At 40.0% G+C, this 16,000-nt stretch overlaps 1 protein-coding gene across 1 annotated transcript in view; it reads right to left on the bottom strand.

Moving 5' to 3' along the window:
* Pcsk2 (proprotein convertase subtilisin/kexin type 2) overlaps positions 1-16,000 on the bottom strand; it is a 117,012-nt gene that overhangs the window by 51,012 nt on the left and 50,000 nt on the right. The gene's annotated exons all lie outside the window — the stretch shown is intronic.

Here is a 16,000-nt window from a genome sequence, read left to right as displayed (position 1 = left end):
ATAATAGCCAGGAAATGAAATAAGCCCTTGTGTCTGTCAACTAATAAATGAAGATAAAAATATTGTATATAGTATGGGATTTTATTAAGCTGTGAAGAAAAATAACATTATGAAAATTTCAGGTAGATGGATGAAACTAGGAACAATTGTGTTGATTGAGTTAACTCAGACACAGAAAAACCAGACACTGCATGTAGACCCTAGCTCCTAATTGTGCGTTTAACTTGGAGTGCTCTTAGAAACCAGGGCATTAGAAAGAGGCTCCGGAGAGGGGCTGCCTGGAGGGAGCAGTTAGTTGAAATTAGGTGAGAAAAAGGTAGAGAGGGGTAAGACTTAAAGGCTTAGAGGACATAAAAGGCCCGAGGATGGGGAGAGCAACTAAAATGAAGGGGATATGAAAAAGGTATAAACTATTACTGTCTTGTAACTAAATTTAGAAAATGTGATTCATAATAAAAAAAGTTTAAAGAAAGGCACCTCTCATGGCTGGGAAAACTGTCGGCTGCTAAACAAAATCTTCTATGGCAAGAGTCAGAGAACTCCTGAGGAGTTGATGGTAATGGAGATTTCAAAGGTCACTCCCCCCACAGGATAGGCTCTTGACATTTCTCTTAGTTGCTCAGAATTAGATGGTAAGACCTTACTGCTGAAGATTCTATGCACTATGACTACTCGATATAAAGAAATAAAGCTGAGCCAGATACTTTCTCCATGCTGGCGCTCACAGTCCTGAAAGGTACCATGCAAGACACTGGAGGAGAAAGGCATCAATGGTTTTACCTACCTGTGATTCTTGTGATCTGTGAGACCAACCCACCATGCACAATGTGCTCACTTGTACACTAATGGCATTACTGTCATGGGTGTAACCGATTGATCTCTGATTGGATTTGAGGTCCTTTTGCCAGGAAGGTTATGCTGGTACTAGAAGCCTGGCCCAAAACCCATCCTGGAGGAACCATAGGCCCTGAAGATTGGAATGCAGAAACGAATACTGCGGTGTAGTTAGTATCAAACTGCTCTCTAAACATTGCTTCTAGCCGTAGACAACTATTCCTGGCCTTAATCGGAGAAACTCCTTTTCAGTGAATGGTGTTTAATGTGGAGACTCATGACTGGGCAAGGTGATGAGAGTAAATGAGGGTCTCCAAACAAGACATTTATACTATCCCCTCTAAGCATAGGGCAGATGGCAGAAGTGGGATAGAAATGAGATAAGAGCTGAAAGATGGGAACGAGGGCTATAAAATGCCACCTTCAGGACAAGGCATAGCCCTTGAAATTATGGACTCACAGAGCAGCTAGGGATGCCTGCACAGGGCTTATCAATAGCTTGACACAGATTGAAGTGGGGCTCTACCATTTTGAACTATTTGTCATGGGTAGATCTGGAAGGGGAGTCATCATTGCTTTTATCTGTGCACCCACTGGTGGTTTTACTAAGTGTCATTGGGTAGTTCTAATATAATGGTCATACAGATGGCTCATGGTCACCAAACAAAATCAAAAGCCATGAATTTGGTAAAGGGACTACTGATAAAGGGGGAGTTGATAGAGATCAGAGAGAGATTAGAGAAGGTGTGGGGAGAGAGTAATCAGAATATATCATATACATGTGTGGAATTGTCAAAAAAATCAATCAAAATATACTCAAAGATAAAATCCCTCATATACTTTTAGATCTGTGAAATTATACATCATGTATAATTTACATAATGTATTTATCAAAAGACTTCACTTATGATATAAATTATAAAATATTTATGGTATATGTATATATAATATTTGTGAGCATATTTAGGTAGATCTATATATTCACCACACACACACACACATATATGTATATATATATATGTATATATATATTATATACACACATATTTTCTTTCTCCAAGTGAGTAAAAGCAAATCCTGCCTCTACAAAGGTTACTCTCTTCATGTGCTTAAAATTCCCTTTAGAACCAGAATGAAGTCTGTGCATTGTAAACACATGAGGCCTGCAGTCTCTGCAGTGGTGATCCTTTTTGCAAAAAATAGAGAGTTATGAAAAACCTCAAGTGTTGAGCAAAGGTTTTATCTCCACATTGTGGGTTCAGTAAAGCACAGTTGAGACTTGTAGGATGGCATACAGATACGGTTTAACTCAGGGAAGTTTATCAGGATACTACTTTTATAGCTACCAAAGCCAAAAGAAATACCCGCCCTCCAAACCCATGGAAGCTCAGGTATATGCATGTTGCATCTTGAAACATATATACATTGGTTCACATATACTCCATATATACATATTTCAATATAGGTATAGCTATATACTTATAATATTTATTTTTTAATTTTATTTGTTTTATTTTATGTGTATGAGGGGTTTGCTTGTGTCTGTGTTTAGGGACTATATGCATTCTTGGTGACACAGAGGCCAGAAGAGGGCATTGGATTCCCTGGAACCGGAGCTAGGGATAGTAATAAGCTGCCATGGTTCTCAGCCATGTGGGTGCTGAGAACTGAACCTAGTTCCTTTGGAAGAGCAGCTAATACTCTTAAATTCTGAGCCATCTCTCCATCCCAAACTTATGATATTACATGTAATATACACATATATTTCCAAGTATTATATATTCAAGCATATACTTATATCAGATAAATACCATACAACTCATACATACAGTAATATACATGTACACAAATTATGTTTCTAACACTTTACGTATTTATTTGAATTAATATATAACATCACACATATTTATGAGCTGTGCTGTAGTAATTTGATACAAGAATATGGTGATACACAATGTGTAATAACCAAACCAGAGCATGAGTACTTCTCTCTCTCCTTGGACACTTATTTCTTTGTGTTGGGAAACTTTGAAGTCTTCTCTTCCAGTTCTTTACAAAATATATAACACATCATAGTGGACTGTAGTTTCCTGTCTATGCTGTAGACCACTAGGACTTTTCCGATGAAGTATATTTTAGTACTATTCACTCAGCCTGCTTCTGTTCCTCCTCTTCCTCATCCTCCCCAAATTCCAGCAACTAATATTCTTCCTATTCCTCTGACTTCAGCTTTCTCAGTTTCCACAGCGCGTGCATACAGACACACACACACACACACACACACACACACACACTCACACACACACACACAACTTTATTGGAGTCTGATTAAGGTTGTTTGGGCCATAGGTGCCAAAGCTGAGTCCTGGAAGGAGCAGCAATGGCTCAAAAGTGCACCATGCATGAAAAAATGACCAGGTGTCATTCATGTCAGTGATAGGCCAGGGGTGAGGACAATGCCATGACTCTTCCTAAAGGGAAACGACCATTTCTGACTCACGGGACTTGTTAAAGAAATGCCCGTGAGCTGGTTTGCACAGATGTTTTGGTCCCTTGAATTCTTTAAGTGAGGCGTGTATGTCATGGGCTCTCCCCAGTGCTGTATGAAGAGGCAGATTGTTGCAACCTTAGGCAGCACTGACAATGGGAAACAACATATGGAGGTTCCCATAAGCCTTCACTCAGGCAAAAATTTGAGATCTGGCTTCCTGGCTCTAAGTGACTTGATACTGCACAAAACAGTGTCTTAGGGCCCTGCTTTTCCCTGGGTGGCTTCATATGACAATATTTGTGACTCCATTTTGAGTACAGGGTGACTTGGCACCTTGGAGGATATGTAATCACACATCTGTCTGAGAGCATTCATGAGGCAGATTGATAAATAACTTATCCCTAAAAGCAGAAAGGGGGCTGCCCTATAAAAGTAGTTTGGGACCATAAGAACAAAACCATAATCAGAAAATCCTGTCCATGAAGTTTTTGAATGGTATTGACTTAGGAAGCAAACAGCACCCTTCCTGAACCCCATCAAGAGGAGGACACCTAATACTGTGGTGGCAACACAACCTGCCTACCTATTATCACCTGGTGTGTGCATCAAGGGACCAGCAGCTAGAGAGTTCTCAACTGTCTTAGGAGCAGCGTCATCTTGGCTCAGACTTCACTGTTGATGTAGCCCAGTTGAACTGCTACCTGCTTGCCCACTGTTTTTCTGGATTCTGTCCTGTACCTTTCCTGCATGGCCCTCTTGATCCTATACCTTACTTTACAGCTTGACTAAACCCTGGGGTTCAACACTGTGTTGCATCTGTTGTAACTTCTTAACAGCGTTGCTACTCCTCACAGAGACTCTGCACCTATCAGCCTCCTACCTCTGTCTCCAGTTAGACCTCCTTGAGTTCCTTTAAGTCTACTTTTATTCTTTGATTCTGGATCTATCTATCTATCTATCTATCTATCTATCTATCTATCTATCTATCTATCTATCTATCTAATCTATCTATCTATCTATCTATCTATCTATCTATCTATCTATCAATCAATCATTATCTATCTAACCTATCTATCTAATCTATCTATCTATCTATCTATCTATCTATCTATCTATCTATCTATCTATCTAATCTATCTATCTATCATTATCTATCTAATCTATCTATCTATCTATCTATCTAATCTATCTATCAATCATTATCTATCTAATCTATCTATCATTATCTATCTAATCTATCTATCATTATCTATCTATCTAATCTATCTATCATTATCTATCTAATCTATCATTATCTATCTATCTAATCTATCTATCATTATCTATCTATCTATCTATCTATCTATTTTTATCTATCTATCATTATCTATCATCTATCTATCATTATCTATCTATCATCTGTCTATCTATCTATCATTATCTATCTATCACTTCTCTTTATTTTTTATCATTTATTTATCTGTCATCTATCTGTCCATCTGTCTATCTACCTACAGTGTGATGTGTAGTATGTAACCTGAGAGTCAATATTATTAATTAAGGCTAGAATAAAATAATCTGTTTGCTCAAATGAACAGTTATCAAAGGAAATCAGGAAAATGTGAAAATGGCTGCCAAAGAAAGCAATGAGCATGGGAATTTGTTAGTAAATTCCAATACTGTGAAAACCCACAAAGTTATCTATTTTTTCTTTTTTGACATAGTGTGATCATGAAACAGATGTCTTCACTTCCCTGTACTTCAACAAAATCTTTCTATTTTCAGTTGGCCAATTTACTGTCTCGAGAACAAAGGGACATACCTGCTCATTGGTTGGCTTCCTGATGAAGATCACCGAGGACAAGTGGCAGAGTATGGGTTGCTTTGTCAGACTCAATCATCCCCTGCATTCCTGCTCCATTACCTTGGCAATGTGATGGTTGGCTCCTCCCATGGGAAAGTAAAGTGTATTCTCCCCTACTGTCAATCTAGACTTTACTTTGCTTTGATGAAAAGAAAGCAGTTGAATTGATAAGCCCAGGAGGACCAGGGTGGAATGTTGTGGTTTGAGTGTGACACATTCCCCCAGGCATGCAGAATAAACACTTGGTCTCCAGCTGGTGGAACTGTTTGGAAAATCTGGGAAACCCTTGGGAGATGGAGCCTCTCTGGAGAATCTGAGTTACTGGGATCAGACCCTGGAGCATTATAACTGATCCTTCCTGTTCACTCTGCTTTATCAGTATAGATGTAACCTGACCAGCCAGCCTCCTGCCGCCCTGCCTTGCCTACCTGCTGCCATGACGAACTACATCCTTCTAGAACTGTGAGACAACATAAACCCTCTCTTCATTAAGTTGCTTTTGTCAGGGTGTTTTATCACAGCCACAAGAAAGAAACTACCACACAACTTGGCCAGGTTTAAAAAAAACTGCTTAGTGTGAGTGTGGGTGTTAGAGATCTTTTGGTTTAATTTACACTTTCCTTGTTACTAACGAGATGATGCTAGTTATATGTTTCACATTTCTTAGAAATTAAGTTAATGAATAAATTTTAAAATGACAGATAAAATTGCATGTACCCACTATGTACAAAGTGGTATTTTTAAGTCTGCGTCTATTGTAGACTGAATGAGGAAAACTAGCTAGTTAATAAGTACACGCCTGTATCGAGCAATGACGCTTAAGTAATAAGGTGGACAGGCAACAGGACCATCGAGCCACTTCTCAGGTAAGAGGCACAACCACAGTTCAGTTCAAGTTGCTGCTTCTGAACTTCTTCTGACTTTTTTCTTGCCCTCACTACAATCTGTTCTCAACTATGAGAAGTGTGCAGAAGAAAGTGGGCTACTTCATTTTATTTATCAACTTGTCGGGGCCATAGAACATGTGGAGATTTTAATTAATGAAATATTTTAAGCATTACAACAGTTTTGATGAATAATAGAACCTCTCTTATGTGGTCACCACATAAAGCTAACAAAGCTAAAATGTTCTCCAATCTTCAGAGGTTTTAAGTCTTTGTACATATGACGAAAGGCTTTTCCAATGTGCTTACTTCTTTACCTCTGTGGTGATTCACGATTTGGCTATTTTCGATATTGGCCAGTGGTCCACTTATGATATCCTGTAAATTATTTACCAATGAGAGGTTTTCGGTAGAGATAATCTCTTATAAGCAACATTTGTCAATAAAAAAAACCCATGGCTGATGAGCTGAGGCAGGAAATAGGAGGTTGGATATCCGGCAGGATAGAGAGAGCTGTGAGAAGTAGTCAGAGGCCAGGAGATTCACCTGGGAATGCTGAGGAGATGGAGAACCCGCAGGGAGCTGAACTCAGGGTGGAATAAAGGTGAGGTTCGCCTTAGGAACTCTAAATAGAGGGACAAAAGAAGATAAGAAGAAACCAGCCATGTAGCCGAGCCCAGAGTAGACAAAAGGGATAATAAATTAAGAGTAAGTCATCGAACAAGCTGAAGATATGGCCTAGGCATTTATTAATAAATAACTAGTCTCAGAGTCATCATTTAGGGAGCAGGGGCTGAGAGGAAAATGAATTTCATGAATATTACACATAATTTGAAAAGAAAAATTCTATGGGCTTTCTTATGCCCACGTGGGAGAATTTTTCTGAGCTACTCATATAGGAGTGAATATGGATGGGGTGTAGTTATAAGCTGTCTTTTGCACGGTAGGAGTGTTTTTGATATTCAATAGCCTTGTCAGCACTTGATGTCAAATCTCAGCATAGTGCCTGCGGCGTTAGTGTGAAACCATATCTCATTGATTTCTTTGGTTTTGTTTTCGTCATCATGAGCAAGGTTGTATTTTCATATGCTTAATTTCTCTCAGGGCTTGTCTTCTGTTAATTGGCTGTTCATAGCCTTGATATAATTTTTTCTATTGAGATGTTCATCTTCTGTTAAACTTACAGCTTTTAAAAAATGAATATTGAGTTTTACTCCTCTATAAAATTTGTTGCAGATGCCTTTTAGTTTGTGGCTTGATGTTATTTACTATCACTTTTGTTAAAAAAATTTAAATTTATTGCATTAGATTTGCCAATCTTTTCCTTTATGGCTTAAAGCAGTGGTTTTCTATCCGAGGGTCGTGATGCCTTTGTGGGTAAGGGATCACATATCAGGTATCCTGCATAAAAAGTATTTACATTATGATTCATAGCAATAGAAAAATTACAGTTGTGAAGTAGCAATGGAACAATTTTATGATTGGGGGTGATCACAACACAAGGAACTGTATTGAAGGGTTACAACATTAGGAAGGTTGTGAACCACTGGTTTAGAGTCTTGTTTAAGAATGCGACCTGATTGCGGCCCTGAGTTTGATGATTTCCTGCCTTCTACTCCTCCTGGGTGAAATAGCTTCTTTTTGTTCCAGGGCTTTCAGGTGTGTCATTAAGCTGTTAATGTATGCTCTTTCCATTTTCTTTTTGGAGGCACTCAGGGCTATGAATTTTCCTCTTAGCACTGCTTTCATTGTGTCCCATAGATTTGGGTATGTTGTGTCTTCATTTTCATTAAGTTCTAAAAAAGTCTTTAATTTCTTTCTTTATTTCTTCCTTGACCAAGTTATCATTGAGTAGAATATTGTTCAGTTTCCACGTGTATGTGGGTTTCCTGTTGTTTTTATTGCTATTGAAGACAACTTTTACTCCATAGTGATCTGATAGGAGGCATGGGATTAGTTCGATCTTCTTATATTTGTTGAGGTCTGTCTTGTGACCAATTATATGGTCGATTTTGGAGAAGGTACCATGAGGTGCTGAGAAAAAGGTATATTCTTTTGCTTTAGGATAGAATGTTCTATATATATCTGTTAAATCTAATTCGTCCAAAGCTTCAATTAGTTTCATTGTGTCCCTGTTCAGTTTCTGTTTTCCTGATCGGTCCATTGAGGAAAGTGCAGTGTTGAAGTCACCCACAATTATTGTGTTAGGTGCAATGTGTGCTTTGAGCTTTAATAAAGTTTCTTTTATGAATGAGGGTGCCCTTGCATTTGGAGCATAGATGTTCAGGACTGAGATTTCTTCTTGTTGTATTTTTCCTTTGACCAGCAAGAAGTGTCCCTCAGAGTCTCTTTTGATGACTTTGGGTTGAAAGTCAATTTTATCTGATATTAGAATGGCTACTCCAGCTTGTTTCCTGAGACCATTTGCTTGTAAAATTGTCTTCCAGCCTTTTACTCCAGGGAACCAAATAACCCTATTAAAAATGGGCTACAGATCTAAACAAAGAATTTTCACCTGAAGAAATTTAGATGGCCGAGAGGCACCTTAAGAAGTGCTCAACATCATTAGTCATTAGGGAAATGCAAATCAAAACAACCCTGAGATTTCACTTTACACCAGTCAGAACGGCTAAGGTCAAAAACTCAGGAGACAGCAGGTATTGGCGAGGATGTGGAGAAAGAGGAACACTCCTCCACTGCTGATGGGGCTGTAAGGTGGTACAACCACTTTGGAAATCAGTCTGATTTCAGAAAACTGGACATGACACTTCTGGAGGACCCTGCTATACCTCTCCTGGGCATATACCCAAAGGATTCCCTGGCATGCAATAAAGACACATGCTCCATTATGTTCATAGCAGCCTTATTTATAATAGCCAGAAGCTGGAAAGAACCCAGATGTCCCTCAAAGGAGGAATGGATACAGAAAATGTGGTATATTTATACAATGGAATACTACTCAGCAATTAGAAACAATGAATTCACAAAATTTTTAGGCAAATGGTTTGATCTGGAAAATATCATCCTAAGTGAGTTAACCCAGTCACAAAAGAATACACATGGAATGCAATCTCTGATAAGTGGATATCAATTAGCCCAGAAGCCCTGAATACCCAAGGCACAAATCGCATAACAAATGACTTCCCATGAAGAAGTATGGAGAAGGTCCTGATCCTGGAAAGGATCGATCTAGCATTGGAGGGGAATATAAGGACAGAGAAAAAAAAGGAGGGAGGTGATTGGAGAATGGATGGAGAGAAGAAGGTTTATGGGACATATGGGGAGGGGGGATCCGGGAAAGGGGAAATCATTTGGAATGTAAACAAAGAATATAGAAAATAAAAATATTAAAAAAAAGAATGCGACCTGATGTCAGGATTATAGACATATTTCCCACAACTTTTTCTCAAAAGCTCAGACAATTTAAGACTGTGTTCTGGATAGAGGATGGATGTCTAGTTTTCCTCACCTTAGTGGTACCTACCACTTACTGAATGCCACTGTATCATCTTTCATTTTTATTGCAATTCATCTCTTGTCAGAAGTTTCTTTGTGGTGTCTCTGTGCTCTTTATTCAGTTTTTAATTTTTTAGAAACTTATTATTTTCTATGAGTATGTATGTGCTTGAATGTGTATGCATATATTATGTATGTGCAGAAACCTATGGAGGTCAGAAGATGGTGTCAAATCCCGTGGAACTGGAGCTACAGATGGCTATGAGCCACCAACTGGGTGCTGGGAACTAAACCCAGTTCTTCTGCAAGAGCTCATATGGTCTTAACCACTGAGCCATCTCTCCAGCCCCTTGATATCTCCTTCCTTCCTTCTTTCCTTCCTTCCTTCCTTCCTTCCTTCCTTCCTTCCTTCCTTCCTTCCTTCCTTCCTTCCTCCCTTCCTCTCTCTCTCCTTCCTTCCTTCCTTCCTTCCTTCCTTCCTTCCTTCCTTCCTTCCTTCCTTCCTTCCTTCCTTCCTTCCTCCCTTCCTCTCTCTCTCTGTCTCTCTCTCTCTCTCTCTCTCTCTGTCTCTCTCTCTCTCTCTCTCTCTCTTTCTCTCTAAAACTTTCCCATCTTGCTTTGCTTTTGTTGTTAATCTGGTGCTTCATTTTCATTATCTCATTTCTTTATTTTTTGTTCTCTTCTTCTCTTCTCATGTTCTTCTATTCTTAGCCTTATGGTTTTCTATATCAAGTTTAGGATTGTCTATCTGGTTTTACGATAAAATTCTACAAAACTTTCATTGATTGTGATTGCATTGAATTAATAGACTAACCTGACATTTTCTTTCCTTTTTTCATTAGATATTTTTTATTTACATTTCAAGTATTATCCCCTTTCCTCATTTCCCCTCCAAAAACCCCCATCCCATGCCCCTCCCCCTGTTCACTAAGCCACCCACTCCTGCTTCCCTGTCTTGGCATTCCCCTACACTGGGGCAATGAGCCTTCACAGGACCAAGGGCTTCTCTTCTCATTGATGTCTGACCAGGCCATCCTCTGCTACAAAAGCAGCTGGAGACCTGGGTCCCTCCATGTGTACTCTTTGTTTGGTGGTTTAGTTCCTGGGAGCTCTGCAGGTACTGGTTGGTTCATATTGTTGTTCCTCTTATGGGACTGAAAACCCCTTCAGCTCTTTGGGTCCTTTCTCTAGCTCCTCCATTGGGGACTCTGTGCTCAGTCCAGTGATTTTAGCTGAGCGCATCCCCCTCTTTATTTGTTAGGCACTGGAAGAGCCTCTTAGGAGACAGATATATCAGGCTCCTGCCAGCTAGCACTTGTTGGCATTCCTAATAGTGTCTGGGTTTGGTAACTGTATATATTTATTTGGTAACTGTATATATTTATTTTATTTATATGAGTACACTCTAGCTGTCTTCAGACACATCAGAAGAGAGCATCAGATCCCATTACAGGTGAGCCACTATGTGGTTGCTGGGAATTGAACTCAGGACCTTTGGAAGAGCAGTTACTGCTCTTAACTACTGAGCCATCTCTCCAGCCCAATCTGACATTTTCTAACTGCCCCACCCTCTTATCTGTGAACTTAGTTTGTCTCTCTACAACTCAGGAGTGCTTTTCCTAGGTTTAATTAATTTCTCACATTTTTCTGAGATTTACAATTATGTGATCATCTATGAGATATAACAGTGTTGAATAAAAGGCATGGTTGGTAGCATTTTTATCTTGTCCCAACTGAAGAGAACATTATCAAAGTGTCACCATTAAGAATAATATTTACTGTACACTTTCAATAAAAAATCTCTATTATCTTCAATTCAATAAGCATCTGTCTACCTTCAGCCACATTAGACAGTATTTTACTTATTGAGATTGTATTTCAAAAGTTGGTTATTTCAAACACAATTGTTCTTATTCTCCTGTTTATGGGCTTTTTTTGAGTTGAGGCACTACTTCTCCCATCATTTATTTTTTTCTTATATTAATGTTATAGTTATATATTTACCACTCTGAACAAACTGCAAAATTTTTCAAGACTGGTCCACAAATTTAATTACATATGATGTACTTATATCTTGGTTTTGAACTTCGTTGGCTGTGTTCCCTCCCCAGGCTTTAGGATTTTGGGTTGCAGAATTTTGGTGTGATTGTTCCTATTTTACTTCCTTTCCCACCATGGGACCTATTTCCTAGTTGTTAGTTTTATGATTTGGTTTCATTGATCTCTGGTTGTGAGCATCATATCTGGGCTCTGTGATGGGGTTCGAGGTTCTGAATTCACAGAATATGGAGAGAGGTCAGACTCAGTCGCAAGGCAGTGAGCAGCCTGGGAAGTTTCTGTGCAGCTCTGTTGTCCTCTATTCTCTCTTCATTCTGGCTCTGCACAGCTAGAGCTTCCTGGCCACCATCTGCAAGCTTTTCATCCATGCCTTTGGTGATGGAAATCTCAGCATTGGGCCATATAATAGCTTAAATGCAGAGAATGTCCAATACAAGTACGCTGGATAAGCTGGTGGTTAGTAGGAGCCTGCAAAGATGCTTTGGTGAAGCCCGGGGCCTGTTTTACTTTGTGGAAGTGAGGGAACTGCTTCATCTTTCTAAGGCTACGTTTGCTAAGACTTCATTTTTGTAGTTAATCACATCTCTCATGCGTGAGGCAACTTTGTGTTGAGCTCCTCTTTCCTTCAGTAACACAAATGTGGAGAGTTTAAGCTTGTGTTGTGTGCATGCTCTCCTTTTCTCCTTAGACATTCATATGAGACAGCGAGTAGCTGGGTACACAAGTAGTGGGGTTCTCCATTTGCAGCTTTGTTAGGCATTCTCCTACTTTGGATGCAGTGGAGGAGTTTTTCCCTTCACGTCTGGAGAAATACCTTTACTGAAATTGGCAATAACATGTGCCTCCACTGAGGGAGCGCCTACAGGCTCTGCTACACATCACCATTGCCCAAGGCAAACCTTAAAGGTAAGAGCATGAATTTATTCTATACCAGGGAATCTGATATAAATCACATAAATGACTAAGAACATGATTCTCTGCTGGGTGTTACTAAGCTCTGGGTTGAATATAGAACAAACTCTGAGATAATTTTCACCTAGGAGGTCATCTCAGTGCTCACATGAACACAGAAGTTTGATCAATGCCTTTGAAAATGCTTTGAATGTTATTATCCAGGAGGCGACTTCAAACGAGTTCATAAAGACATAAGAGGAAGATGTTTATATCTTCCTAAGCCATCAAGCATCACCAGGGTAAAGTATGAGTTTACACCAATGTGACAGGAGCAAGCCAGAGTTCGACATTTCCCTCACATGTTCTCCCATGACCTGTTGCATAGGGTTCTTTAAAACAAAATATGGCATTCAATAAGGAAAAAACCATAACCCACTGAAAATCTTTCATATTTGAAGGTTTAATTATATTATCAATCAAATTAGCTCCCACAGACAAGAGTGGTTCTCAGCCTGTGTCTGCCTTCCCCCTCCCTTGGCTTTGACTATTTGGGAGTGATAAATATCTTCTCTCTTTCTGAATTTATAGCAAACTTTTTATGGCCAGGGATTGTGTCTAGTTCAAAATTTCTTCCTCTTTAGAGCTTAATAGATAGAATGCACAGCATCCTCCCTGCCCCATAAATATCACCAGTGGCAGGGATGACATTTCCGTGGCAAGTACCTGTCAAAGACATGCTATGCAAGAGGGGTTTTATGGACAACAACACAGTAATGGAGTTCAGATCCATGGCATGTGACTAGATATTCTCTTAAAGCTGAGTGATGTGCGAGAATACGGACCAAACGTGTGTGCTGCAAACCTACTGGACAGCAGGCAGCTCTAAAAACAGACAGCCATCAAGGCTACTCAACAGTGTGCCCAAAAAGGTAGGCTGCCCATCCATCATCCAGCTAATCAGTGTTGACTGAATGCCAGCCAGGAAAAGAACTGATGTTAGATCCCGAGGCCTCCCAGAAAATCAATTACATCTGCTGCGCACATCATTGGTGCCTGTTAAATATGTAATATTTCCTTCCTTTCCTGTAATTTGGATTATCATTTTGTTGGGCCAAAATGTCATTCTCTGATTGCAAGCTAGGAGAAAATTATACTTTGTGAAATTTTCAACTGTGTTTCAGAAATATCTCTGGAGCTCTAATATTGCTTATAGTTATTGGGTGGTCTCCAATGGGATGAACACATTACAAAATGCAGTCAAGCATAGGACAGGACATATTGAAAGCAGTGCTGTATAGGTATGAAGCTTGTTTTCATGAACAGCCCTTGGCCTGGTGTTGTAAATATATTCTATTGGAAATGCATACTTGAAGAACAACAGGTTAATCAGTAAGAACAGGGGTCATGATAGGATTCTTTAAAATGCTAGGGAAAACCCAGGGGGAGCATGGTGCTATTGAATTTGGTTTCCCATCCAAGGAATACATTTCAGTCACTTGCTTGAGGGTGCTTTTTTCTTCCCTCCACAGTAATAGGATCTTGAGATAGATGGCCACTGCCACTGCCGATGCCTGTGCTGGAATTGCCCCTGGGTTCTAACTAGCCTCTACAACAGGCAGCATGGCTAGAATCAATAGCAGCACACTCCTTCTGGTTCAGCAGTTGGCAACTTTGAGACTTAGTGCATGCTGATATGAACATTGCTTAAGAGACCGTCGAGTCTGCATGGGTGTACGGCATCACATTTGATGCCCATGTCCAGAAAAAGCCATCTGAGGAGGCAGTGCCACGTCCCTGTGGTGGTGTAGTTGGCAGGAGGTAGTACAATAGTGGATCCTGTACTGGTCTAGGGCAGGTGCTGAACTCAAGGCTCCTGTGTCTCTGGGTGACAGCATTCTCTAGGTGTGATGGGATAGGGACAACTTGTCTGTGACCCTGGGTCAGTTTCTCACCCAGCCATAAAGTCTGTCCTCTTCTTTCTCTTAGCCACATAGTCTCTTCTCCATAAACTCTTTTTAGGATGCTGTTCCCTTGCACTATCTCTGATGTCTGAACCATATGTCCAGGGCACTTCTCAAATGCCTCTCTTTCATCTTCTTTCTTCTTCTAACTCTGCCTATTTGCCCCTACCACTTAGTAACTGTGTGACCTTGTCCTAGTGGCACAGGCTATGTGCTTAGGGATCAGGCTGGTAATGAAGAGTGTTGGGATGACTAGATTAATGCATGCAAGGTATGAAGATGACTGTGCCTTATAGATAGTGATATTGATCAATGTGAGAGAAGTGTGTGTGCAATGTAAGCCTTGGATCCAGCCAGTGTTATGACGATTCAGGTGTGTGCGTCTTCCTCCTCATACAGTGTGGCAAGGTCCTCAGAAGCTAGCCTAAAGAAGGTCCTCAGAAGCTAGCGAAACTAGTACTTTCATGAATATCGAACTTAACCTCCACGTCTATTCATTGCCTGTTTCTATGACCCCCGCATTTCAAGCTTATTTCTCATTTTAATGTTATGGCTGGGTCAGGAGATGCCCCCACCCCCCATAGACTTATGTGTTGAAGGCTTGGTTGCCAGCTGGAATATTTTTGTGGGAGGTGAGAGAAACAGGAGGTTGGGGTGTGTGTATCTAGCTGGAGGAGTAGAATTGACACTGTAGGGCTAGATTTGCCCTGGCTTTTTCTTGTCTCTCTGCTTCCTGTCAGCCATAAGGTGAGCTGCTTTTGTTAAACCATACTTCCATCACTATGACAGTCTGCCTATCTTAGTGCCCAAGGATAGAGCCAAGATGATCACGGACTGAAATCCCCGAACCCCGAGAGCCCAAAGAAAACTTTCTACTTTTAAATAGTTTTCTCTTAGTTAGACAAAAATCGGATGCACATTAGAATAGAAATGGTATACAAAAATAGAGCAAGCTTTCACATTTTCAGCTCTCAGCTTTGACGATAATTAATTCATGACCATCATTCCATCAACACTCAGTCCATGTCCTTTCATTGTGCAGGTAACTTTTAGGGACACATCCTACACATGGAAGAAAGACTATTTCATGCCAAGCAGGTGCCAGCTTTCTGGGTCCAGATTCTCCCAGTGTGGTACGCTTATCGTACTACCTCATGCTATTAGTTACAATCTCTGTTGTCTGTGAGGCTGCAAGTATAGCCTGGCATCACCAGATCTTTGCAGTGGATGAAAGCATTTGGGAATAACTTGATAATTGGGGGAAAGGTATTTATTGCTTAGAGTGGATGGACATTGTGTCCCGAGTCATTGGTTTCCTGGGACACAAGCAGTATGCTTGCCTGATTCACTAGGACTATATCTCTGGTAAACTTGTCACTTGGGAATTCTTACTCCTGACAGTGATAGATTTTTCATTACATTAAACACTAATTAGATCTAATTAGAGGCTGTTAGAGTGTTTAAAATGGAACTTTCAAGAACAAGCTTGCAAATGAAAATATTTAAGAGATAAGGCATTTTTGTAAGAGGGATTTTTTTCCTCCTTGGAGGAAGATTTCTACATATGTCACATGAGAAG

This window comes from Apodemus sylvaticus, chromosome 5 (assembly GCF_947179515.1).
Source record: "Apodemus sylvaticus chromosome 5, mApoSyl1.1, whole genome shotgun sequence".
In the NCBI taxonomy this organism is placed as follows: Eukaryota; Metazoa; Chordata; class Mammalia; order Rodentia; family Muridae; genus Apodemus; species Apodemus sylvaticus.
This window is presented reverse-complemented; position numbering and strand designations above follow the sequence as displayed.